The 22,179-nt window shown below is 41.5% G+C and overlaps 1 long non-coding RNA gene across 1 annotated transcript in view; it reads left to right on the top strand.

Annotated features, from left to right (window-relative positions):
- The first annotated feature begins 514 nt into the window (after positions 1 to 514).
- The window catches only part of LOC123612268 (uncharacterized), an 86,709-nt gene continuing 65,044 nt past the window's right edge, over positions 515 to 22,179 (top strand). The window contains exon 1 of the long non-coding RNA XR_012499975.1: positions 515 to 595. This is a non-coding gene — a long non-coding RNA (uncharacterized LOC123612268). The remainder of the gene's footprint in view (positions 596 to 22,179) is intronic.

Genomic DNA, 22,179 nt, shown 5'->3' on the forward strand with positions numbered 1-22,179 from the left:
CTTTCCAAGAGTATCTCTGTCAGAATAGAAATTACATGACTGTCAGAGACAGATCTCATTCATTTCAACTTTTTCACCCGTGCCACCATTTCATAGATGAGAAAACTGAGGCTCAGAGAGGTCTAGAGGCCTCCCTGAATCACACAGAAAGTGGTAGAGCCAAGTAGGACTCCAGATTCTTTGTCTCACTATTTTCTGTCTCACTAGCCTGTCTCATGGTCAGGCCACTCTGAATGGCTGTTCTCTTGCTCTCTGTACGTCCCCTGTTCCACCAGTGCCTGCTTCACCCACACCCTACTCACCTGACTGACCTTCCTACATTCTTGCTCCTGCCCCAGCTAGTGACTGTTCTAGTTTAGATCAGAATATCTCCACCGGGATAGCTTGTCAAAGGGGCGTGCTCCTCTGTTGGTTTCCCTGGCAACCAATGAGCCAATCTGAAGTCAATTCCCTGTATGACTGACTGGTAACCCCTGCCCCCTGCATCGCCCCTCAGCCCCGCCCCCCCCGCCCCCCTCCAGGGAAGAACTGCCGCCATTTCCAGCCCGCCTGTCTGCCGCACACGTCGGAGTGACGCTCCACGACCTTCAGACAAGTAAGGTCCCCTGTCCATAAACCACTGATGTCCCTGTTGAAGCTGGGCAAGTACAGGCCTTGTAGGCCTGTGGGGTGCAGCCCAACAATTGGTTGAGCAGCCAGGAGACCGAGGAAACTCCTGTGAGCGCCGAGGTGTCGGGGAAATACAGGATCCGGAATGGAAAGTTGCGGCGAGGGGCCGTCCACCAGCATGTGTGGCCCGAAAGTTCTGGGGGTAATCCTGAAAGTTGTGAGGGAAATCTTGGAATGGCGGCTCGGTAGTATGTGAGGCCCTGTGGTGGCTGTCCGTGGTGAATGGGGCCGCCAGGAAAGTGAAGAGAACTCATAAGACACCCCTAAGGCTGTTTGCGGAGGTACTGGCTGCCATTACAGTGGGGAAAATGAAATTAGAAGTGGCCACAGCTGTGGGCTGGATGTTGCTTTTTTAAGTAGAAAATAAAAATGCAACGTAACTTTATTCATATCTTATCAATTTCTTTTTCTTAAATTTGAAAGTGTATTTAAACAGCTCTTTTATTCAGAATTTTAAAAACATTTTTATTGAGGTGTAGTTGATTTACAGCGTTTCAAGGGGTACAGCAAAATGATACAGTTACATATATTATTTTTCAGATTCTTTTCCATTATAGGTCATAACAACATATTGATTATAATTCCCTGTGCTATACAGTAGTCCTTGTTTATCTGTTTTATATATAGTGGCGTGTATCTGTCAATCCCAAATTCCCAATTCTACACCCTCCCCCCACCTGCTTTCCCCTTTGGTAACCCCTTTTTTCTGTATCTGTGAGTCTATTTCTATTTTGTAAATAAGTATATTTGCATCATTTTTAAAAATTTCACGTATAAGTGATATATGATATTTGTTTTTTTCTGTCTGATTTCACTTAGTATGATAATCTCTAGGTCCATCCATATTGCTGCAAATGGCATTGTTTCATTCTTTTTTATGGCTGGGTAGTATTCCATTGTGTGTGTGTGTGTGTGTGTGTGTGTGTGTGTGTGTGTGTATACACTACATCTTTATCCATTCATCTGTCGATGGACATTTAGATTGCTTCCATGTCTTGGCTATTGTAAATAATGCTTCTATGAACGTTGGAGTGCATGTATACTTTCAAATTAGAGTTTTCTCTGGATATATGCCCAAGAGTAGGATTGCTGGACCATATGGTAAACTCTGTTTTTTGTTTTTTAAGGAATTTCCACACTGTTTTCCATAGTGCCTGCACCAATTGATGTTTCCACCAACAGTTTAAAAGTGTTCCCTTTTCCCCATACCCTCTCCAGCATTTATTAGTCATAGACTTTTTGATGATGGCCATTCTGACTGGTGTGAGGTGGTACTTCTTTGTGGTTTTGATTTGCATTTCTCTAGTTATTAGGGATGTAGGGCATCTTTTCACGTGCCTGTTGGCTATCTGGATATCTTCTTTGGAGAAATATCTATTTAGGTTTTCTGCCCATTTTTTGATTGGGTTGTTTGTGTGTGTGTGTGTGTGTGTGTTTATTTTTGAACCATTGATTTTATATTAAGAAAGGCCACAGAGTCTGAACTAACAGCCAAGATGAAGGTTAACTTGAACGCTGATTCGTGTTCCTCTGAAAGGGAGGCATGTACATATGGATGAATGATATATATGCTATTGTCTATTACTATTATTTGTTTATACTGAACTGGCTACTTAGAAACTGGAAAAAATCCCTGAAAATGGTCAAGATGAGAATCTTTTGATGTTCTAAAACTGGCTTTTGCATATGCTATTAGAGGAAGTTAGCTTTCTAGAAGAAATTGGCATTTCTCTTCCTGTGCCTTTGAGATATAAATGATCTACCTAGGCTCTCAGGGATTTTAATCTGAGACTGAAGGGGAAAAAAGGCCATTTAAACTCTAGCAGGAAAACTGTGAGATCTCTGTCCATATAGGCATATGTATGTCTGTGTACACCTTATAAATATGTGGTGTCTCTGCCTCCAAATGGCATTGCCAAGATTGGTTTGTAGATGAGCTCTGTTTACCTGGCTTAAAAGAAATTACGTGCTTATGTGATTCTCAGAAATATAAAAGAAAGTGGCCAGAATGAATTTCAGGTTCCTGTGCTCTGGGAAATATTCTATACTGAATTGATACCTGATATTTAAGCTAGCTTAAGCTTGCTGGTTTGATTAATGTAGATGTACCTTTAGAGTCATCCATGTATTGCTGTTGTACCTAGGTTTACTAGAAATCAAGTAAGACCTCATTATAACTGTTACGAACTTGTCAGCAAGGAAAATAACCTGATATGATGAAACTTTAAGTAAATGTAAATGAGATAAGAACTTTTCTAGAGGGAAAAATATGTTTGGGGAATGTCTATATAAAGTAGTCCAGATTTTGGTAACTTTAAACTAAGTTAAATGAGGAAAATTCATTGACTATTTAGGTCATTTCAAATAGGATAAAATATTGGAACATTAATTGCTGAGCAGGTCTCAGTTTACCTACCTTTGCCTTCTTAGGAGAGAAATACTAAAGCATAAGTTTTCCATTTAGGAACTGTTGGCATGACAGTTCACAATTAACTTGCTTCTTGGTTTTTGCCAGTGATTAGGTTTGTAAGGGATAAGATTGTAATTCTAGTTATTGTAGCTAAGTTTCTTTATCAGTTACATTGTAATCAGGTGTTTAACTGTGACTTTAGGTCCTTTGTCATTTATGGACAGTTATTTGTTGTACTCTGATGTTTTTGCTAAAGTGCTTCATCTTCAAGAGGATTTATAGGAAGGACTTTTTGACAAGCACAGGTCTCTGATAAATTTCAGATCATACTGCAGAATTGGGTAAGAATGTAAAGAATCCTAGTGGAAAACCTGATGGGTTCTTAAGAAAAGCTGCTTTGGGTGCATTCTTATTCCCTAGTAAACCAGTACTTTATAATGAGGGCACTGTGTACGTTATGTTTTTAGGGCATCTTCCTTCTGCTGTCTAACTTAGGCCCATATGCCCAACAGGGTTCAGTTGTATAGCATAGAATATTCTCTAGCAATTATAAGCAGAAGGGATTTATTTCAGGGTATCAGATGGTTTACAGAATCATTAGAGACTTGAAGAAAATGACTCTAGCTTAAGTTTTCTAGAATGGCAGAATTGGACCTTCCCAAAGATTCCTGCCTCTTCTATTACAAGGAAGCACTGCCTGATCCAGAAATTTCCATTACAACTCTTGGCCCCATACCCATGCAATTACTACCATAGTCAAAGAGCTGCAAAAGTCAGGAAGTCTTCACTATTGCTGCCAACTCCACAACCTCACTGCCTACTACAATCTGCTGCACCAAGATGGGCGCACCCTATGTACTGCCTCTTGATAGACGCAAAGCCAGTGGCAACCTTACTCCCCCCAGCACCCCTGCACACAGTCCCGTCGCTGTTACTGTCAGCAGAAGCTGTAGAGACATGGCCTCTGCCTCATTTCTACTTCCTGAATCTCACCCGCGTGTATGTGCTTGGCTGAAGTTGGAGCACATCTGGAAACCTAGCTGCAAAAGTATCTGGGAAATTCCATCCTCCCCTTTTTAGCCTTTGCAGGACAAGAAGGCACATCAAGAGGAGATCAGAATTGATGCCAAGCACCAATCTTCCATTTTCACAACAGCCTGACAAACCATCTCCCACTAGATATCCTGTGGCATGGCTCCCTGTTCACTTGCTCTTTCCCTGGTGGCTGCCAAGCCAATGTCTCTCTTTGGGCACAGGCATAAAGCTCCCTACAAACAAATGGATTTTTAGATAGTGGAAATATCAGTGGCTCTCAGGATTAGAAGATGTTCTGGGGACCATCCAATACTGTACCTGTCATCTTGCAGAGAAGGGGTGTGAGGCCCTGAGACGTAAGGGCCTTGCCCAAGGTCATACAGGTGAGGTGATACCATTTCAGTGGGAAGACTGCTTTCAGCAAATCAGCAGACTCACTGGGAAACAACATAGTGTAGTGGCTCTTTGGTCAGGCTTCCTAGAAGCAGAGCCTGAGAGAGGACTTGTGTAAAAGGCATTTATTAAGGGAGTGATCAACAGAGAACCTGTATGAGAGGGAAGTAGGATAGGGAAGGAGACGAAATTAAGCAACTAGTTTTAGGTGATGTCTAGCTGTAGCTTGATCCTACAGAGCTCTAGACCACAAGCTGCATTACAGAACTTGAACCACCTTAAAACAAAGTTGCTGAGCTTTTATACCTCTGCACCAGCTAGTTATTAACTATGGGCTGGTCCAAGGTGGGGTCGTTACTCCCAGGAACTTCCAGGCAAAGTGGCTTTAGTATCTGAAGGGCATGCTCCCAAAAAGACATCAGGTGTGTGCTACTAAAAGAAACACTGCCAGCGGTTGGGGGATGGGTGCACTGAATGGTAAAAGGGGTCCCAGGAGACCTAGGTAGGGCACCGAGGTGTCTGCTACAGTCCTTAAGAGAAAATTCCCTGGATCCCAGCATAACAACTGGAATGCAGTGTCAGCTGTGTGACCTTGAGCGAGTCACTGAACCTCTCTTAAGCTTCAGTTGCCATATCTGATAATTAGGAAAATAATCTTCCCTCTTAGGGTTATTGTGAGCATTCAGTGAGCTAATGCATGTGCTAAAGTACTGCATTTAGTAAGTATTATTGTAATTATTAGTACTTATTATTAATTATAGCAATATAATTATTATAGTAAATATTAAATATGTAACAAATAAAGTAACATAATTATTATAAGTAATTACAATGATGATAAAAATTGATGCCCCAAAAAGTGGAGCTGTATGAGGTCACCATCCATCTCTTACCATCCAAAGAAAATGGGAATGCATTGTCCACATCTCAGCAACAAAATCAGGATCACCCAAGGAGTGGCATTATTTTTATCCACAATATGGATGTAAATGTGTACCTTTGGTTCTCCCAGCTCACCACTGAGATAATTAACCAGAAGCAATTACAGTGCACTTGGCAAATTGCAGCGTTGCCCTCTTTGCAAGGGACATGTTTTATTTATACTTCCTCCCTTGTGGCTTGTTGATTGATCACATTCTAAGTCCAGTATTTACGGGTGAGCTGTTGACATGGACTTCACCTGAGTTTCCCTCAGGGTTCTCACACACTGGGGCCTGGGCAGGAAATTTCCATGTCTTTTTGGACGCAGTCATCTCTCTGACAATCGGCCCATCCGGGCAGATCCTGGTGCCCCAATCCCAGGCACATTTGCAGAGTCCTCCTTTATTGAATGTCGCCAGTGAATCAGTGCAGTGCCCTGAGCTAGACACCTCATCTCCCATGCTTATTTTCTGATTTCAGAACCGCAGTAAGCTAACACACTTTTAGAACATAGAAATTCACTGAAGGTTTTTAAAGCTGGACGTTAAAAGTGGAGATCCCAGTAATGCTATTTCTGAGGTCTGTCTTGAGGGCATAACCTGAAATGTGGATTTATGCTGAGATGGTCATCTGAGCATTACTTACATAGCAAGAGATGGGGAAAAAAATGAAATGTCTTAACAATTTAAGGTTAGTATGGTATGGTCAGACATGAGATAGTAGACAGATATTAAAATAATATAAACAGAGAGTATTTAAGCACATAGGAAAATATTAATCAATGTTTTTTCTGTACAAAGTGGATTTCTTCTATATATTCCCTCCATGGCCATTTGTGTTAGTATTTTTATTGATAGAAGTTTGATATTAATTCTTTGAAACCTAGTAAGTTATTAGCATTCCAGTAAACAGTCTCCTTCACATACATTTAAGGTTCAAAACAGGCAAACTCTTTAATTTCGTAATACAACACCTATATTTTTTCATTAGATGAAACAAAAATATTACCCACAGGAAACTTCATATCTTGACTACATTCTCATTTCTCACCATAATCTATATCCACAGTTATTTATTTATTTTCTCATAGGGAAAAGGAGGTTCATCAGGTGACAACTCAGCCAAGGGAAAGGGGGATATGTGGTTATCTTTTGTCCTAAACCATTAGCAGCTGTCTCATGCAGTGCGTAAACCTGGCATCTCCCATGAGATCTGCCACAATAATGTAAGTTTTCATTTAATCACGTAGCATTGCAAATAGTCACCACCTCCTCTTCTCCCCCTGCTTCCACATTCTGAATACCTCCTCTAGTGGTGTTGACTGTAATATGCCATCTCTGTATTACTCTGTAAGAAAATTATTGAAATAAACATGAATAAGCACTTACTTTATATCTTGAACATTAAGTTTCATCCTGATATATTGGGATCTAACTACTGTTTAAAATTAGCTTCAGTCACTAAATTTTTACTTAGAAATTATTTATTGAGCACCTTACACATTTCAAGTACTGTGTTGGGCCCAGGAAATAAAATGGTGAGTTAATCACTTCCCTGAGGGTGCCTAGAGTTACTGGAAAAAAACAAATGCTAGTCAAAAACAAGAACAAAAACAAAACAAAACAACAACAACAAATACACTCTCTACTAAAGACTAAACACTAACAAGTGCTAGAAACGAGAAGAATGAGGGGTTTCACCTAGTCTGCGTAAGAGCTGAGCTTACCTTTGAAGGACAAGTAGGAATTAACTAAGAAAAAAGAGGAGAGGAGGGAAGGGCAGCCCAGGAAGAGGAAAAGCATGTGCAAAGGCCCTGGGATGGAGACTATGACCATCTCATTAAAAACTGGAATCAAGAAGGAGGAGAGAGAACATGATACAAAATGAGACTAGAATGTGACTTGGGTAGGCAGACACCATTAGGGGCCTTTCTGTTGGGCAATATCAGATCCCTATCCAGCATCTATCCCACGTTTCCTGGTAGAATTCAAATTTTCTATGGGTATTCAGCCTCCTCTATACAGCTTATGTGATGCAGGAGAAGATGATACCACCCTCAGCTCCAAGGATGAGTTCCAGTAGATCTAAGTCAATCCTTCTTGATCCCAGGTTTAAGCCCTACATGAGACAACTACTAATAGTGCCAGGTAACCTAAACTGGACCACCCATACCCCCAAATGATGCGAAGCATTTCATTCCACAGTGGGATAGAGGCCTTTCTCATCCCTCTAGGCATAAATAAGGAAGCCTGTTTACCGAGCTGCTGTTGTCAGCTATGGGATGAAGCCAATTAGGTGGACAGTAAAAGAGGAGAGATGGGAAGAACCATGGTCCTTGACCAGATTGTTGTGTCATTAAATGAAGCAACCCTGAAGCCTGAGTTATTTTCTAGACTTCTTATAGTGCGAGATAATGAATGTTCTCATTGTTCAAGCCAGTTTGGGTCAGATTTTCTGACGCTTGCTCCCAAAGCATCTTGCTGGATACATCCTTGTGCATAAGGATTATTGCCTTTATCCCAAGAGAGCAATGTTCTGAAATTTGGGTGCAGAGTGCATAATTATGAGAAAAATGTTATGGAATAGGACCTGGTACATTCCTCGCCGCCACCACTACCCAAAATATTCTAATGTTAAATGAAAAACATAGAAAATAGAATTTCTTATACATGATCCCAATAGAGTTAAGCACTTGTGCATGCACAAACACACATATACACACACCGGAACACCTAAGGAAAGACTGGTAAGAAAAATACAATGTTAAATGTTTACTCCCAGGTAGGGAGATTATTACTAGGTTTTTAATTCTGTTTGGCTGGGCTCTTTATGTTCTTCAGGACTTCCTGATTTTTACGCAATGAATATAGTTTACTTTATAGTTAGACATCAAAGGCAATATAACTGTGTTTTCTACCTTAATTTATACCACCTATGACAAAAGAAGCTACTTGCATTTTTAAAAAATATAATGGCCAAAATAAAACTAAAAAGTAGCATATCTCACATGGTCTATTGGAAAAGAGAAACATTTCTAGTCTTTACATCCTATATACAGACAGTTAAGGATTTATCGTTGGTCTTAGAATAGAATAAAATATCTTGAGAGCATAACTATGTCCAATTTCCATTTTAAATCCTCAATTTATAAAATAGTTACTCTTGCTCATTTCAAAGTCCCATTATATAAAATAGAGACACTTGCAAATTTGAGACCCTCAGGAGATATCATTTAGCATCTTTAGAAAACATAATATTTAATTATCATAGCATGAGGTACTCTTAATGGCACATTTCAACATCACGATTGAAACTGATTTCTGAGAGGAAAATTAAATGATATTTCCACTCACATGCCTTATTTAAATACAAACTACATGCATAATTATCCTTGATCCCCTCCGCCACTTAAAAATAAAATACAAAAGTGAAAATACTAAATACTCATAAAAGGTTTTTTTCTCCATAACTACATCACCAAAAAAAAAGTCATAATTACCGAGCCCCCCTAAATGGTCCATGTACCCCAAACGATTTGGGAACCCTGCTTGCTGGCCAGTATCTACCACAAGATTCAAATTCCAAAACTTACCTTCCTGCTATCAGGTCATTTGAGATCAGTTTTATTCTAGGAAGGAAGATTATATCATTTTTATCAATTCCCTTTAAATGTAAAACTTGTATTTTTGTTCAGTCTTTGCTCAAGTATATACTTCTTCCCTTTTTTTCCCAAGGTAATACATAGACCTTCTTATTTCGCATTAACCATTTACTTTCTAAGATAGCAGGGGAATTTTTTGATAACGAAGCCAGACAACCTAACAGATACATCAGAGCCGTATCTCCCTCTGCAGTTCCTGCCTCTTACGGTTTTAACGTAACTGGTTTTAATGTAACCTGTTTGTTTTTTATTTTAATAGTTTACAAGAACTACTATAAATTTATACCTACTTTTTTGCAGTGTATGTTTCAGTAATATTGTAATACAAATAGTAAAACTCCACACCTTGGTGGTGGTAAGGGTGTGGTTCCTGAATCATTTTTCCTTTGAAAGTCCCCATAAATAACAACAATAGAAATTGTAAAATTAAATTTAAAAATAATTTTAAAATATTTAAAAGAAAAAGGCTGCAAACATTGTTCATTTCAGAACAGGCTCAAAGCAGCCCTCCCCCTTTGAGTAAACTGTTGAGTTATTTGAATTCACCCACGTTTATCCAAAAGATAAACTGAAAACAAAAGAGCTAGCTCTAGGACTCCATGAATCTCTACTTCATGCTTTTGATGGAAGAAGCCAGAGAGAGAAAGAATAGAGGTAGGAGTTCTGAAAACCAGGGAAGAGTCAGAAATGATGAAATAAAGGCATTTGTGGCTCTTTTCAATGGCAAAACCTGTTGCAGCAAAATATATCTTTCTTGGCACTGACATCAGTGGGATGGGAAGATTGCTCTCACGATCAGTTCTTTGTTACCTTGTCAAGAGCAGTAAGGGATGAATGTGATATTTAACAATTGGGGCGTCCTCCTCTGAAAACATTGACCACAGTAGGGTCAACGCAGAGTATTCCAACCAAATACAATGTAGTTTTAGTCCCTTTTCTTAAATTGGCTTTTGTTTGAAGTATTTCTTTTTGCTAAGTGATTTAACTCATAAATACTAGCTTTTGTTTCCTGAGATGTGTCTCCTCACTCCATCTGAAGCTGCCCTGCCTAAAGATGTGCCTGGGGGCACCAACAGAGCCAATGGCAAGAGCTAGAAAAGAAAGGCCAATGCATATCACTCTGTAAATCCAAACCACAGCAGACAGACAGCACAAACCTGTACCTCCAAAGGGATCATGCCCACAAAAGTACTTCAAAATCAGCACAGCACTCTCCTGACATAAAATGAAAGCAGTGAAGGATAAGAAATAGATGATGATGGTGAGAACGAAAGTGATGAATGATGGTGGCCTAGATTCTTTCATGGGTTCAGTATCATTTGTGTCACATGTCATGTACCAGTCACTCTAGGGGAAGAAATAACCAAATTAGGCATCTAGGCACTCTCAGCCCAGGAGAGGAGGTAAAGCAAGAAAATGTACACATCATAGGAAAAGACTGTAGAAAAGACAGGGACTGCTCTTGCTCAAAACAAAGGTTCTTAGCCTTTCAGTTTTCTGGCCTAGTTGGAGAGGAGGCCTCTTGACAGAGCTTAGTCTCTTGGTCACTGTGATGGTTAATTTTACATGTCAACTTGACTGACCGTGGAGTGTCCAGATTAGACATTATTTCTGAGTGTTTCTGTGAGGGTGTTTCTGGATGAGATGTGCATTTGGACTGGTGGACTCAGTAAAGTAGATCGCTCTCCCCAGTGTGAGTGGGCAACATCCAATCTGTCCAGGACCTAAATAGAAAAAAAGACGGAAGAGGGAGGAATTCTGCCTCCTCCGCCTTTTTTTTCTGTCTCACTTCTTGACCTGGAACAGCTCATCTCATCTTCCCCTGCCCTTAGACTGGGAGTTACACCATCAGCTCCCTTGGTTCTCAAGCCTTCAGTCTCAGACTGAATTATGCCCCAGCTTTCCTGGGTCTTCAGCTGACCAGGCAAATGTTGGGACTTCTCAGCCCCCATAATTGCATGAGCCAATTCATCATAGTAAATCTTTTATAATATTATATATGATAGAATATATACTTATATATAAATATGTATCCTATTGATCCTTTTTCTCTGGAAGACCCTGAGTAACATTATCAGCCTTTGCTGCTGTATAACTGGTTTATCCAGTCTTTCTTTCTTTCATGTGACAGTTAATGAATTGTTGTTGGACTAGCTCCGTCCATGCTAGGCAATGGGCACTCAGTTCTAGAGGAAACCTTGAGTTTTATCCTTCATGAAAATCACAGCAGAGCTGTTTGAGCAGAGCTGTGTCTTGCCCTGACCATGCTCTTTTATATGCTCATTAAGCAAAAATCTCTTATCCCCCAAATGACTCAACTTTTCTTTGGTTCCAGTTTACTATTAAATTGTACCTTTTACCTCCTTGCAGCAAGTTGTCGTCATATAGTCAGCTTTCTATTCTGTCTATTCAGTGTCACTGTGTTGGGAATTTCTTCATCACAGAGCAAATGAACATCACACATTCATCAATCCTTGACAGCTTACCTGTAAGGGATTGAGGCCATGCACACCAGTTTGAGAAATATTGTCCTAGAAGTATAGAAAGGCAAATTCTGGCCATATTGACTGATACCCAGTATTCTGGAGTTGAAGAGCACTTTTACAAAACATTTCCCCAACCACCTTAAATCTGCTTGACTCTGTATTTTAAAGGAAAGATGTAATTCATCTGATCCTGATTTGTTTGCACTTAACTCATCACAATGTTGTTTTGAAGAAGCTGATGTGCAAAAAGCCTTTTCATCAGCTTTTTGAAGAGCTTTTCTCTTCAAGGGGAAGAAAAAGAATCAGACAGTGTTTACAAAAGGTAAACAAACCAAAGCCTTGGAAAAAACCCAAGTTTATTTCTAAAGCCTGAACTCATCAGAGGTCAAGGAGGTTTGAGACTTATGGTCCCTGCTCTCTCTCTTGGAAAAAAAAAGTGTGGCCCAGAATCAATGGCCTGGCTTTCCAAGCGGAAGCTGGCAAGTCCTCACTGAGTGCTCTAGAGCTGTGATGCGTGTTTGCTGCAGCCAACATACACTCCTAATGATGCTCTCAACAAAAGCCCGTATTTTGAGCCTTGTTTTCTCTTTTCTTTTCATGTTGTTTCTCTCAGTGAAAGGATCAAAGCAATGAGGCTACTTTTTCTTCACTCAATCAGACAGGAGTTCTTTGAAGTAAACGTGTGTTTCTCTTTAGCTTTTTTCTTTCTTTTCTCCTTAGGAAGAATCTTTATAATCAGAGGCTGACTTTGTAAATTTCCCTAACACCCGTCCCTTAGCAGGTGCACGTGTATCTCAGGAAGCAGAGCCTGTGCCGTCTTTTTCTAGGATTTCCCCTTCTTGTGTTCCACTTGATGAGAGCCATCGGGTGGATTTTCATGTGCCCAGGATGGTTGAGAACATCTAAAGACAACATCATCCATTCATCAAAAACACGTGAAGACAAAGACAGGCTTTCACCTGAACAGAAAAATAAATCAGGGAATTTTAAAAAAGCATTTGTAGTTACAGCTTAAGGCTGTCTTGTGAAAAAAAAAAGTATCAAAACAACTCCATTAATGATCATCTCAGAAGCAAAACGAAGCAGAAAGCTTGTTACTATGGTTCTCGCTTCCACGGGGAATTCAGAATATCTTATGAAAAATAATGGGATGGTGAATTTAAAAAGCTGCAGAAGTCAACTTCTGCATGATTTTTACTGGAGCCTTTCAGTGGCAAATACTGTATAAAACCAGAGATTCTCCAAGAATGGGTATTTTTCTAACAGGTGATAAATAACTAATAATAGCAGCTAAAGGAAATTAAGCACTTACTGGATAACAGTCATTGCACTAAATGCTTTCATGCATCATCTCTTTTAATCTTCATAATAACCCTATCAAGTAGGTGCTGTTATTTGTCCCATTTTGCAGAAGAGAATACTGAGGCTCAGAATACCCAAGGTCAACATGGATTGAAAGTGGTAGAGGTAGAACTCAGCCCGAGATCTACCTAACGACAAGGCCCAAACTCTTAACCACAGTGCACATGGTTTATCAGGTACATGGTACAGGTACAGGTATGTTCATTCTGGAACCTGGAACTACTCTTGCTACTCAAAGGCTAAAGTCACATCTGTTCTGATTAAGCAGACTGAAGCGTTAATCTGTTTTGGACAAAACTACTTCTTCACTATTAAGTAACTTAAAAAAAGAGGAACTGTCTTACAGACATTTCCAGATTTTCCCTCAACACCCCCCTTTGTATAGTGGTAGTACAGACCTACTTCCATGGACACTTTCCTCATCAAAAAGTGTGATAAGTTTATTAAAACCCATCAAACTATGCACCTAAAAAGCCAGCATTTTATCATATATAAATAGTTATACCTCAAAAACGTTTCAAAAATAAAGATCCCCAAATATTCAATGGGAGGTACTCTCAATATGTTTTCAGTTCCCACCACTTCCTAAATTTCATATCAAATTATCATTAAGTCAAACTAGGTGAAATTGCCATTTGTGCATGTCACTTCTATAGAGATCAGCTTTTAAAAGATTTTAAATAATGTTCAAATGCTTGTCCATGTAATCTGAAGGTCTTCTCACCTATTGTTTTGGTAATACATTTTAATTTAGATAAAGATTGTTTTTATGAGCAAATGTTCTAGGTGAATGGAATTTCCTTCTTTTCCTTCCTTATGGCTTTTTTCCCCTGGACACTCAGCTGGACTGCACATCCCAGTCTCCCTTGTAGTTAAGGCAGAGGCTTGAGACTGAGTACTGCCCAGCAGAATGTGAACAGAAGTGGTGGGTATAAAACCTATAGGCTATGCTCCACTCTTCTTCCCATTCACTGTCTGGATGTGAAGAATTCTAAGGCCTTTGGCTGAGGCACAAAAGAAACCAGCATCTCTGAAGCAGAGTGTGATACATCACCTGCCAATCCAGCACCTTTAGAAGAGCAAGAACCAACTTCTGTTGTGTTCAGCCACTGAAACATGGGGACTTGATATTACAACTAGTGTTACTCTTACCAATAGTGTTTCTTTCTTTCAGTAATATTTATTGTGGATTTTCTGCATTCCTTAGAGACCAGTTCAGTGGATCAAAATTAAATGGCTTTTCAGAGAAATGCTACAGAACTTTTAAGAAACAGGGATATTCAGGTTCAGGGAAGAAAATAAACTTTCCATTTCTAGAGAACATCTGTTATCTTCTACCCATCACTCCGTCACCGTCTTCCTGGGAAACTACCCTTCTTCATGCCCAGCCATGTGATTTAGGTGAGGCTGAAACCCCAGACAGGGTTAGACTGGCCAGTACTCGTTACTTTCTGGCTACAGTGATTAGCCAGTAAAACACTAGGGCACGAAGAGGCATCGTTGAGTCTTCCTGGCAAAAAAAAAAAAAGATTTCTCCTCCTCTGCAAAAGCTTGTCCAAGAGACCCTCTCAGCCTTGAGAGTCCACTACAGTGACTTAAAGTCTGGAATTCTGTAGCTACCTTTTTTTAAAATATATTTTTTTAGAACAGTTTTCAGTTCACAGAAAAATGGAGAGGAAGAAACAGATTTTGCATATACTCCTTGCCCATTTAGGTGCACAGCTGCCCCCACTATCAACATCCCACACCACAGTAGTACATTTGTTACAGTCGGACCCACACTGACACATCACAATCACACAAAGTCCATAGTTTACAGGAGGGTTCACTCTTGGTGCTGTACATTCTATGGGTTTGGACAGATGTACAATAACATATATCTTCTATTATAGTATTATAAAGAGTAGTTGTACTGCATCCTGGCCAGCTTTTGGTGTTGTCAGTGTTCCAGATTTTGGCCATTCTAATAAGTGTGTAGTTGTATCTCACTTATTTTAATTTGCATTTCCCCGATGGCATATGATGTGGAGCAACTTTTTGTATGCTTAATGGCCATCTCTTAGTGTATTTTTTTTGGTGAGGTGTTCTCTGGCCATCTTGCTGCTGTCTAAGAGAAGCTGGCCTGACAGGACTGCTGTGTGAAGCCTGCAGACAAAAACACTTATCATGAGGAAAATTTGAGGAATTGGGAGAAATGGGTCTTGGAGGCTTGCATCTTACTATCTGGATCAATACTGACCTCACATCTGATCTTCTGGACATCTCAGTCTTGTAGGGCTGTTACTCTCTCCTAGTTCAACCAATGTGAATTGAATTGTCAGTCCTAAAACCTACAGCTTTGCTATTCATTCATGCATTCATTCATTCATTCTGAATATGGCTGGGCGAGGGAGTAATGTAATTCATAAGAATTTGAAAGTGGACCGAGGAAAATTTAATACTGAAAATACTACTGAAATGTGCATGTTATTTTCTGCTTTATGAAGACCATTTTTTCTTCTTTCACAATTACTAAAGCTTCTAAACCAATCCTGCAATGATAATTGAGCCTCGGCATTCAAAAAGAATTTAAGCTAGGCCACTGCTGGTTGTCAAAGAAACCCATCAAATAATTTACAGCTTTTGTGTTCATTTGTACATCCTGCATTGTAATACATACTCATTATGTAAGTTAAAGTTATAATCAGTTGCTCTAATACATGGCATTTTCAAACATTATATAGAAAACAACTCAGGTGATGCAACTCTCAAACTTTTCACCAACTGCCCTAGTGTTTTGGCTGAATCGTACTTCACTCTCCCCAACACTTCGGCCTCTATGGCCATTCATTCATTTACTTGTTCTGAAATTGACTGGATAAAGATGGATGACTTGGAAAATGTAGAAAATTGACATTCCTCTTTACTGATTGTACAACGCAGTATTCTTTTGGTTACAAGTGACCAAAAAAACCCAAAAAACCCAAACTAACTTAATCAAAAGAGGGAGAGAATTTATTGGCTTAGACAGTGAAAATAACCATGGGCAGAACAAGTGTGATTGGACTCAGGAACTTAGGCAGTGCCAACAGATCATCCCAATCTCACTTTCCTTGTCTCTTGGCTCTTTTCTCTTCTGAGGCCACTCTCTCCTCATGTGGAAGCTCTCAGTAGCTCTCAGTAGCCTGCACTCTAATCACAGCTTCAAATCTTGCAGAATAGAGCCTCCCCCAAAGGCTCTGCTTGGCTCCAATGCCCATTTTAAAGCCAATCACTGTGGCTGGGGTTGGGGGGGGGGGTGCAACACCCTGATTGGCCAGCTTGTATTACTTATATATCCTCTGGATCATACAGTCAGAGAATGATGTTATTTCCCTCAGAAAGGAAATGGACAATGGATGGCTGCCTTAGTCAAAGGAACTAACAACAGCTGCTATAATGAGCAATCCCAAATATCTCAACATTAAGACATTTAAAGTTGTATTTGGCCTAAGTTGTATTTTTTCACTCTTACAAAGTCTAACGCAGAGATGTTCTGGTTGGGCAGCTCCCTTGGCCGCTCTCTACCAAGCGCTGACTCTGGAATGCAGACTTCCTCCATCTTGGGAATGCTGCTCTCCACATCAGATAATCTCCAAGGTTATTGTAGAAGGAGGGAAAAGTGAGCCCGACAAGGCATAACTGCTCTCAGCTACATTGGCCTCAGAATGACATATCAATCTGTCTTCACATTCATTGGTGAGAACTTAATCACATGACCCCGCATAGATGCAGAGGGGCTGGGAAATACAATTCAATTTGGTGCCTGAGAAGAGGAAACAGATTTGGTGGCCACCTGGCCAATCTGTGATACAAAGGCAAACCCAACCCATAGCTAACACACAGCCAGAACCTCCCACTGGCTGTCCTCTGGTCAGACAAACATTAAATCAGGACCAGCAGGGTCCTAAGAGGTGATGTGCCTTTACTGTCTACTTGGACAGACAGGGCCAGTGAGAAAGAAAGGGCCTTTCCCAGGTCACTCACCACTGATGCAGTGAACCATAGAGTTTTGAGATGAAAGAAGAATGAAAGGAATTGCTCACTCCCCAGGTGCCAGAAACATTTTCCTGTGCTGCCCCCACCTTAGCTACCAGGTTTATTCTTATCAAGCATGACATAGGAGAAATGTGGTTGGATTTTACAACCAGTTGGACTTGAGTTCAACCCCTGGTTTCATTTGTTTGTAGTTTGGACAAGCAGTTAAGCAATCTGAGCATCAGGTTACTCATCTGTTCAGCTTAGAGTAATACTCAATAAACATTCTCTGAGGGTTTCAAGAGTGTATTTTCCCAACATTTTGTGGCTAGGGCCCTGAAACTAAATATACATCCAGGGAAACAGTACAAGCGCTGAGATTAGTAACCCTTTTCAGAGGTGAATTCACTTTCATGTAGTAAACATCTTACTCCCAGAATTTACTTTGCTGATTCAGTCATCACCGTTCTATAACTTGGCTAGCTAAGCCAAAAATGGAGACATGAAGATAGACTAGCTCCTCTCCAGGACTCAGTTGAGGATTACAATCTCTTCATGGGAGGAAGTGGCTCCATTTTGGGAGGTGACTGAATTCTAGATGCTTTGCAAGCCCCTGCCTGGTAGAGTGCCACCCAGCTGGCAATCCAGACTTCACCATTTGAACAGTAAGAGCCTAACTCACACTCTTTGGGTCATTAACATCATGCCTAAAGCAAACTGTCTAACCTCTGGCTTCCAGGTCCTCTCAAAGGAAACTAAGCTGTTTGCAAAGAAAGCTTTGACTGGTACCAGTAGGGCCAGACTGGGAGACTAACTTGGTTTCCAGTATCCCAAATAGGCACCACAGGGTTCCTCAATGCAGAAACTTCCCCACCCCAGGCAGCCCCCCAACTTTAGGATTTTTATTCCCTTCTGTAATGCATCAAAACTTATTTGATTCCCCCAGACCTTTGCCAGAACCACTCATTTCCCCAGATCTTTGCCAGAAATACTCATCAACCAGCCAATTTGATCATGTAATTCATGGTGACCTGTGATAGCATTTCCCAAATAAATCTGTTCCTTTAAGCAGAGGCCTATTTGAGACAAACTCCCTGCCTCAACACAAAAAGTACATCTGAAAATTCTAGTGGAGGACATTTAGTTGAGAAGACATTTCTCTGTCCTAGAAATACTTAGTTTCGGTTTGGCTAAAAGTAGACCAGGTCTTGAGGCCATTATGATTCCACAAGGAATATAGCTGCAGACACTGTCTAAAGTCTCACCACATTGCATTAAGCTTCTGTGTAAGGGGCATTATAATTGTAATAATTGCATTATTTTGTGCATTCCCTCTCCAGGCTACAGAAAAGTTCATTACAAAGTTTTTGAAATTTTTTGTTTGAAAATTTCCTAGAGGAAGGCTCCATTTTATCAATCCACACTTTTAGAGACATCATAATTTTGTCTTCCTAACAGACGCTTTTTTTAAGGAACTCCTTTTTTTTCACTTCTGTTTCCTATGGCTGACCTTCAGAGACTGACCCATGAAGTACGCCTGAACTGCAGAAAGCCAAAACTGAAAAGAAACATGAATTCATTTCACCTTGGGTTACTCTAATACTCTAACTCCTGCTTTTAAAAAGTATATATAGTGGTATTACTATGACTGAGATTTCTGTTCAAGATCTTGCCTGATAGCCTATAGTTCTGGGCTTACTGAAAAAATATTTAGGGAACACTTCCTGCAGGAGCTTACCACCCTCCCACAGAAACCCTAGTGATCTGCACTCCAAAATAGATCGACACACATACCTCACTGTTGCCTAATTTATGTTCCTGTCACACCTGGATCTTTCTTTCTTTTCATAGACACTTGAATATTGGGGACATTTCTTGGCAACAGACCTTAAATTTTTGTTAGGCTGGCCAGAGGGAGGGCGCCGACATGGTTGGAACTGAAGCAGCCAGTCCTGAGAACTGACCTCTAAATAGCAAGGACCTCGTGTTAGTCCAGGATAGGAGGGATAGAATCACTGTTTGTTCAGACCTCTGCCCCACCTGTGCTTTGAGATGGCTCATACAGTGGGGAGAACCCTGGCTGAGGAGTCAGGAGACCTCAGACTCTGCCGGGGACCAGATGGGGTGTGACTGTGTACACTGCTCTCTAAGCCTCAGCTTCCCTGCTTGCAGAATGAGGTGGGGTGGGGAGAGCTTGGCTGGGGTCAGACTCAACTTTTTATTGCTGGGAGGTGAGGAGGGTGAGGTTTTCTTCTAAGAAACAGATGAGACATGAATCTTCTCCCTAGAAGATATACAGTGATCTGAAATGGTACCTAGAATTGTTGGCCCGGGGGTATCAGCTGAAAATTCCCAAGCAAGGTACCCTCAAAACATCCTTGTCCTAGTAAAATGACAACAAAGTAAATAGTCGATTATTCTTTCTAAAAATCTGATGGTCATGCTTGAGTCTTCTCTTCCTTGTACCTCTGCCCCCTCCCTGCATCTCATCCACTGAGATTTCCTATCAGTGCTAACAACACAAGGTAGATCCAGAAGGTCCACTTCTCTCCACCTCCCCTACCTCCATGCTAGTCTAAACTGCCACAGCATCTCTCCTTGACATCTCCCATTCTGACCTCCTACAGTCCTTTCCCTACTGGCTACCAAGGAGGACTCCTTCAACCACATGACCCCTCCGCTCACCTGCTTCCTGTGGCCCCAGGTCATGAGGTTCCAATGTGATCTACCAGCAGATCACCCACCATTCTCTACCCTCCAACCTTACCCTCCTGCTTTCTGTTCTTTGCCTATGCCAAACTCACTCCCACTTCAAGATCTTCTCTCCCTGGACCACTCTGTCCCCAGAGGACCATATGGCTTTAAGGTCTCAGTTCAAATGTCCCCTCCTTGGAGAAGCCAACTTGCAGACATTTGCTTACCCACCCTCCTGTCCTGGTGTCTTCACAGCATTTATCATTGACTAGAATGGTTCTGTTCTTGTCTGGTTTCCTTGTTCACAGCTGGTCCCTCTTCCCTCCCTCCGCATCCCTGCCACCAAATGTGAGTCCTGCCAGAGGAGGGTCCTTGCTAGTCCTGTTCACTCTGAATCTGGGCCATAGTGGCTGCTTACTATATACATGTTGAATTCATTAAGCAAAGTCATATTTAAATCCTTCCATTGACATTGTGTAATAAAACTAGCAAACTGGTTCCTGTTTTTAAAATATTTTAATTGATTCTTTGAAGACATCAGTGGAATGCCATTAATTTAGCCCCTAGAATTTATTTCTCCAGATTAAATTACTCTTATTCCTCTGAGCTTCTCACCAATCTTCCTCTCGTCCTCTTAATCACTTTGCAAGACCTTCGCTGGAGGCTTTCCAGTTTCTCCTTTTCCTCCTGAGACGCTGAGTAACCTTGTTCTTAGAGGGACCCACCGTGACTGTTCAGAGGATTTCAGGCAATAATTCTGCTTGGTAGAGGGCTTAAGAGTTTGGAATTTCTAAGCAGATCCAGGCACTTTCTAGCTAGGTGACCTTGAGTGAGGCTCTCTCTCAGCCTGGGTTTCCTCCTCTGTAAAACGGGGACGACAAAAATATCTCATATCGCTGACTGTGATGAAGCTTCCAGGAGCTTTTTCCTACAAAATACTTAGCACAGGGCCTGGTGCACACTAAAGCCTCAGTAAATAATGACTGTTATTATTAATCGTTAAACTAAAACTATAGCCTCTTGAAATAAACAGGAGAGCCGGGAAAGTAAACTGAGCTGTATGCAGAAATCACATTACATGACTTTGGATCTTGTAAGGGGAAAAAAAAATGCAGGAGAAGGTTATTTCTTTAAAGTCCTAAAAGTGAAGAGGAAACAAAGCATATGTGCAGCTGGTTACTGGAGTGAGCTGCACGGAGCAGACATCGCTAATTGCGGTGTGCACAGTGAAAGAGCCAGCTGAACATGGCACAGAAGCAAGTGTAGGGCAAAAGGTGAGGCTGCTTGAAAGGAAATAACACCTCCTTTCATTTGGTGGGCGATGAGCTAATACAGGGATGTCAGCCAGGGTTTCACACACCTGCCTCTCTAGTGCAGAGAGCTCCTCCACCCTCCGAGGAGTGGCAGAGGCTTGGCTGTGTTTCTTTCAGTCGCCCTAGGACCTCCACAGAGGTGCTCTGGGAGCCAGCCTTGTTAATGGAAGGCGTCGGAGGCCCCATTTAGAGTCCTTGGAGGACACACATGCACCAAACTCAGAAAGACTACTTTGAGGAGGCTTGTATTTAGAACACACACTTCTTCGATGACACAGCCCAAGGGCCCGCCCTGAGGGCCCTCCATGAATGATGCACTTCAGACAAAGGTGCAATGACCTCCAAAGACCTAGAGCTCATGTTCTGTCAGGCGACCCACGCGGTGGAATGCCAAGCAGCCAGGGGAAAAAAAAGGGTGTATCGGATCCCTGTGTTCTGACACAGATAGATGTCCAAATGCATGTCTAGTGACAAAAGCAAGGTGCAAAACTCTCTGTAGAACACAGGTCAGAGAGAACCTTACCTCTCTCCCTTCCATCCTCTATGCACACAGGAGGAGACCTGCTTCCAGCACCTCCCAACTTTCCATCCCTGACTCACGCCTCCCCAGGAGGGCCATCCCTTGTGCTGTGTTTTCTAGAGGGCAGGGAAGTTGAGGAGAACCCGCAGCCTTCTAGACATTGAACTACCTGCTTTCAGGTGTGGGAGGTGCTTGTGCCATCTCTCAGGCCCTTCCCTTGGCTTCCTGTCCCAGGTGGGAAATCAGCAGCATAGGGGCAAGGAGAGGTGAGCAGACCCACACTTCTTTCCCTGGTCCAGCTCCTCCTCCTGCATCAGGAGTGGGAATCAGGTCAGCTCTGCCCTGAGCCGTGAGCCTGGCTGTCTTCCATTCAAGGTGCCATTTTGGCCTAACCCTAAGCAACTGCTCCAATCCAGCTATTACCAGAGATTTGTCAAAAATGTGAAAGTTAAAGTGTAATGTGGCAGACAGACACTAAGAAGACCCCCTAGTGATCTGTGGCTCCTGGAATTCACATACATAATCCCCTTGCCTGGAAAGTAGGCTAGTCTGGGGACTTTTCCGACCAATAGAATATGGCAAGAGTGGTGAGATGTCCCTTCATGTCTAGATAACATCAGATACTAATGTCCGTCTTGTTGGCAGCCCCTCTCCTATGCTGGCTTTGATGAAACCAGCTCCCGTGTTGAGAACTGCCCTATGGTGAGGCCCATGTGGTG

Source organism: Camelus bactrianus, chromosome 17, assembly GCF_048773025.1.
Source record: "Camelus bactrianus isolate YW-2024 breed Bactrian camel chromosome 17, ASM4877302v1, whole genome shotgun sequence".
In the NCBI taxonomy this organism is placed as follows: Eukaryota; Metazoa; Chordata; class Mammalia; order Artiodactyla; family Camelidae; genus Camelus; species Camelus bactrianus.